This window comes from Morus notabilis, unplaced genomic scaffold (assembly GCF_000414095.1).
Source record: "Morus notabilis unplaced genomic scaffold, ASM41409v2 Scaffold1666, whole genome shotgun sequence".
NCBI lineage: Eukaryota > Viridiplantae > Streptophyta > Magnoliopsida > Rosales > Moraceae > Morus > Morus notabilis.
Window position 1 is genome coordinate 220,668 of NW_010359172.1, and position 6,499 is coordinate 227,166.

General features: G+C 35.1%; 1 pseudogene; it reads left to right on the forward strand.

The window, feature by feature from the left end:
• Positions 1 to 610: 610 nt before the first annotated feature.
• On the forward strand, positions 611 to 3,098 carry LOC21390765 (annotated as a pseudogene).
• Positions 3,099 to 6,499: the final 3,401 nt, after the last annotated feature.

Below are 6,499 nucleotides of genomic sequence, written 5' to 3' on the forward strand. Positions count from 1 at the left end.
GTCGTGTCAACCAATTTATAAAATTGGTGATAAATGGGTCGTGTTAACCTATTTATAAAATAGGTGATAAATGGGTCGTGTTAACCTATTTTTAAACATGTTTATAAAATGAGTAATAAACGGATTGTGTATTCGTGTTAGCCAAATATGACACGTTTAATAAACGGGTTATGCGGGTCAATTACGGGTTGGCGGGTCAACCTAAAAATAATACGTTATTTAATCGTGTTTCACGGGTTCGACCTGATTTTGACCCATACCTATTTATAATAAACCCAAACCTATTAATTTCGTGCGAGTTTCGAATCGTATCGTCATGTCGCTACTAGGATTACCGGTCCTAACTAGAAATTTAACAAAATTCTTGCAGCTTTGAAAAGAAAAGAAAAGAAGGTATAACACTTTACCACACTACCCTAATAAGTTATAAACATAATATTTTCTTCCTTAAAAAGAAGAAAGAAAAATAGAAATAGAAGCCTAATAATAATAATACTTGAGCCTATTAATGGATATTTCCTAGAAAAGCACTTGGCACGTGCCAACAGCTAGTGAGAGAGATCCAAGAGGCCGAAGTCTCGCCTTCTTTTCTGTCTTTCCCATATGCATTCAAAAATTTACTACAAAAACAAACGAAAACTCCCCTCTTTTCTCAAATCTCACCCGAAACTCAAATTCCCATTTCTCTCTCTACTTTCTCTATCCACTCTCTCTCTTCAGCCATGGCGGACAGCAAGGTCGCTCCGACTCCGTTGCTGAAAGACGAGCTCGACATCGTGATCCCGACAATCCGGAACCTCGAGTTCCTCGAGCAGTGGAGGCCGTACTTCCAGCCGTACCATCTCATCATCGTCCAGGACGGCGATCCCTCGAAGACGATCAAGGTCCCCGAGGGCTTCGACTACGAGCTCTACAACCGAAACGACATCAACCGGATTCTCGGACCCAAGGCCTCTTGCATTTCCTTCAAGGACTCCGCTTGCCGTTGCTTCGGCTTCATGGTCTCCAAGAAAAAGTACATCTTCACCATCGACGACGATTGCTTTGTGAGTTTCTCTCTCTATCTCTTTCTCTTTCTCTTTCCTCTTTGTTTGATTTAGTTTTTTGGGTTGTTTTGGATGTGGGTTTTCTGGATCTCGTCGGAATTTGGATTTTTAGATGAGATAAAAGGACCTTCTGTTTTGGGTGTTCTTTCAATTTTATTTTTTGTTTGACTTTTTTTTTTTGGTTTTGTTATATCGGATCTGGGTTTGATTTTGCGGTGGGGTTTCTCTCCAATGTTATTTTTGTTAATTGAAGCACTCTTTGTGTTCTGGGTGGTCATTTATTGTTCTGATTTGTGTTTTCTTTCCTATTTTGAGTATGATTTCTTCACTTTTTGTTGGCTTGTTTGGTAGCTATGAATGAGGAAAGTTATGATGGGGAAAAAAGCTTCTTTTTGTCCATGGAAGCATTGGAATTTTGAGATCAGAACTTTTTAGGGTCATTCTTTTCGTGATTTATTTTATTGTATAAATTTGCGTGATGCCTAAGCATTAATCCAATTGTTGTACTGTTGGCCGCATTCGTAGATCTTCAAGTTTAAGCCACCCAAAAGCGTTGACTTTTGTTTGAAAAATCAAAAACTTTGAGTGGGCTTTTAGATCTCTTTTCATACCATGAATGAGATCTAGTGATATTGTGATGTCGTACAGGTTCTTGTCATTTTTTCTGTTCTACATTCTTGTGTGCTGTAATGGCATTCATGGAATTCATTCTTGTATTGCAGGTTGCGAAAGACCCTTCTGGCAAAGAGATCAATGCTCTTGAGCAGCACGTCAAGAACATTCTGAGTCCATCAACTCCGTTTTTCTTCAACACCCTCTACGATCCATACCGTGACGGTGCAGATTTCGTCCGTGGCTATCCATTTAGTCTCAGGGAAGGTGTTCCCACTGCTGTTTCCCACGGCCTCTGGCTCAACATTCCTGACTATGATGCTCCCACCCAGCTTGTTAAGCCTCTCGAGAGAAACACGAGGTACATTTATGCTTTCTGCATTAGAAACGAGACAATTTGGGTATTCTATGAATTTGCTAATCCAATTTGTGCCTTTATATTTTTAGGTACGTGGATGCCGTCTTGACTATACCTAAGGGGACTCTCTTCCCCATGTGCGGGATGAATTTGACATTCAACCGTGAGTTGATCGGCCCTGCAATGTACTTTGGACTCATGGGTGATGGCCAGCCGATTGGACGATACGATGACATGTGGGCTGGATGGTGCACCAAGGTATCTCTCATTTTACCATGTTTGATCTGTCATTACATTTGCTTTGCTTAATTCCATTTGAGAGCAGCATCCGATCTCTTTTTTTTTTTTTTTTTTTTTTTTTTTTTTTTTTCTGCTTAATTTCTCAGTTTTGATGCCTTATTGTTTTCATTGTGTAGGTCATCTGTGACCACTTGGGGTATGGAGTGAAGACCGGATTGCCCTACATCTGGCACAGCAAGGCAAGCAACCCGTTCGTCAACCTCAAGAAGGAGTACAAAGGAATCTACTGGCAGGAGGAGCTGATCCCCTTCTTCCAAGCGGTTACACTTCCGAAGGAATGCACCACCGTTCCGAAGTGCTACATCGAGCTCTCCAAGCAAGTGAAGGCAAAACTAGGCAAGGTCGATGACTACTTCAACAAGCTCGCAGATGCTATGGTCACATGGATTGAGGCCTGGGAAGAACTTAACCTACCGGCAGGGAAATCAGCTGAGTCGACTACTGCCAATGGACCCATACCGAAAAAATAGATGTTTTTTGGTTGACTTAAAGCATTTGACAATCCTTAGTGAAGACTTATTTATTTGGCGTACCCTTGATCTGTGTTCTCTCCAAAGCATTTTGCTTTGGAGGTCGGAGTAGTAGTATTCATTTGGCAGGTGGATGGCGTTATTTTATCATATTTAATCTTTAGTTCTTCGAGTTTAGAACAATAAACAAAAGATATGAGTTCTGTTATTCCCTATAGGTTTCGTCTTAGCTATTATTATTACTAATTTTGGAATTGAACGATGGAAGATTACTATGGTTTGCGAAAATTTCAGAGAAGATTTTATTGGTTACATCATTGGTCTGTCTTTTGTTTGTTTTAGAATCAAAATTCTAGATCCTCCTTGTTCTAAAAGTTTGGACTTGAATTGGCCAAAACCTAACTCTTTGAAGAGTCAAAGATCAGATAAAAAGGTATGTTTAGTTCGTTTAGTTGACTTTTTAATTTGAATTAGATATGATTTTACGTGAGAGTTTTTATTATAATAAAAAAGTTAAGATGTGATTGTTTTTAAGTATTTTTTATTATAATAAAATTGAATTTTAAATTTGAATCATGGAACGATGAAAATAATTTGGTTTGGTTATGAGAGCAAGTGTGAAGCTTCTAAACGCGGCAATGATTAATGTCTTTTGGCAAGTGCAATCCTCCTTGTTCTTAAAAGTTTGGACTTGAATTGGCCGAAACCTAACTCTTTGAAGAGTCAAAGATAAGATACAAAATAATTTGGTTACCAGAGCACCAAATTGTATCTTAGTGATTGACTTTTCTAAGTGTGAAGCTTCTAAACGCGGCAATGATTAATGTCTTTTGGCAAGTGCAATGCAAGTCTGTCTTGGTCTAATTTCATTTGTGAAAAGTTAGGCTTCTAACTTCTTATCATTTTTCAAGTAGGTAGAAACTGTTTTCTTCTATATATAGGTTGGAGCCGGGATGAAAATATCAACATTTTTACTTATATTTTTGCAGAAATTTACTTATTTTGGAAGTATCAATATGAAAATAGAGGTGTAGTATTTTTTTCACAAAATATTTTAAAATTTCTACAAATATTTTTGTAAATATCGATATTTTCATGAAAATTTTCATTTCCGAGTAAAATGTAGTGTTAAATAACAGAATATCATGGAAATTTTATGGAAATATCGACAAAATTTTCACAGAAATTTCCATAACTTTATGTATATATTTTTTCTCAATTTACTTTCAATAAAAATCTAAAAAATATGGCATGTCCAAAATTATATTAGGAACTATTCAAACTCCATGTCTTGGTATCAATATTGTTAAACTAAGAATGTGTTTATAATACCTTCAAACCTCTTAGAAGCTCCTCTTGGTATTGATAATTTATCATCATGTATGAAACCATATATGTATGGTATATATATTATGTTGACTTTCACCTATTTTACTTAATTTGTGAATGTGTGCTTAGTATTTATGGTATTAAGATTACACTTTACTTTGCATATTTATCACATAATTGGTATTTCGATTGAGAGTTTTATCTAATTAATGTATTATTATCTATTTTAAGGTTTCTTAAAGTCTCATTTAAAAATATAGTGTTTTAGTATGAATTTTCATTTTTTATGTTAATTTCCACCGATATAAATATTTTTATAAAATTTAAGTACCAATATTTTCATAAATATCGATATTTTCATTCTTAAGTAGGAGTGACAATTTGAGTCATATTCGTATCGTCTTAAATTTACGTGTCGTGTTCGGCTCAATCCATTCGGCTCAATCTATATGTCACCTGTTTAGTGAAAAAGTTACTTTTACATGGAAAGGGCAAATTTTATTGCCTTTTTACGCTATTGGTCCCAAATCTTACACCCTTGTTGCAGTTAGGGCCCTATGTGTTTTTTCGTGTTGCATTTAAGTTCTTTGCGGTACTGTTTTCAAGCACATCCGCCCTTTTCTCATTTTTCATCCAACTTCCTCCACAAGTCATAATGAGGAGTCTCATTAAAACAAAAGCTATTGCACTAATGGTTCCTAACTTTTTACTTGCGTTTCAAATTATTCCTCAACCTTTTTTTGTCTTATCATTTGAATTTTTAACAAATTGTATTTCCATTGCAATATGGTCTTTGTCCCTATTGTAATTCCATTAAGACACCTTATGACTTTCCTTTTTGAGAGAGCTATGAGAATATTTGTACTAATTTTTTATATACAGATCACGTGTAAATCTTATCCTTGTCCCTTCTATTTGAACACCTCAACAATTAAGTGCCCGCTTAGAAGATGGGTTCAAAACAATAGTTTGAACCATAGTTTAAACTTTGTGAGAGAAATTACCTAGCATAACTTTTTAAATTCAAATTTTTTATGACACCTTATGACCTTCTTTTTCGAGAGAGCTACGGGAATATTTGTACTAGTTTTTTATACACAGACTACGTGTAAAACTTATCCTTGTCCCATCTATTTGATCATCTCAACAATTAGGTGCCTGTTTAAAAGATGAGTTCAAAACAATAATTTAAACTAGAGTTTAAACTTTGTGAGAGAAATTACCTAACATAACTTTTTAAATTTAATTTTTTTGTGAGAGAAAACTATCCACCAAGTGAAACTAAGGTATAATGTTTTACTAAACCCAAAACACAAGTTATAAAATGATAAATTTTCCTAAAAAAAAAAATTAGATACTATTTTTCACCGCTTTAAAAATGCGTTGTCCGACCAAACCTCATAACTTTAATTTACTGTCATTTGGTGGTTTACTAGCCTCCCATATCTTTAGTTTTTAGGCCTTCTAGCTCTTCATCACGTTTGGATATGGATGAAAACAGTTTTGGGGATCGCTCTATAGGTTAGGCCATGTTACTCATCGATTTATCAAAGTTGATAATACTTCCTTCCCCTAGTACTTCACCCTCTAAGAAGGGTCACGATCTTTGGACGTTCAAGAAAACCAAAAATTGAGTAACATTGAAGCACACTAACCGAGACCGACGGAAAGAAATTGATGTCAAGTTATAACCAACATGTTTAGTTGGCAAATGAACTATCTATTCATAAATAATTCAATCGACAGTTTTTAATTTAGATAGTTTGACGATTAGTAACTGAAATCGGTCGACTAACATAAAATATATTATGAGACTGTTTATGCCTTTGGTTGAATATTATATGTCTTGGAAGTTGTATGAGACGATATGACTATATTTGTGTTTTTACACTTATCTTTTTTTTTTTTTTTGGTTAAAAAAGAAACATGGTAAGAACCACTCGATTACCTAGGTTATACTATATGATCACCAAGGGAAAATGTAGAAAAAATAGTAGAAAACTCGACCAAAACGGACTGACCAATTTCGATCAATGGTTAATCCTTCTCTACCCGTCGTCGGATAGTTTCTATTTTGATTTGGCAAAAGGATTGCTGGAATTCAGTCTTTGACTGACCGGAAACCGACCATAATGGATTGATGTTCAATTCTATTGTGAAAGCATTTAATGTTTTAAGAGTGCAAGTAGACATGTAACGAATAAGTGTGAAATATTAGGAATTTAAATGGAGAGGTAAAAAAAAAAAAAAGAAGAGTTGAGAACCAATTTGTAACTGTAGAAGAAGTCGAGGGATCATTTGTCAAATAATTCATTTGATCGGTTTTATGTCCATGCATGGAAGATATAACAATTTATGATTGGAGAAGAAATTTATGCGTGTTA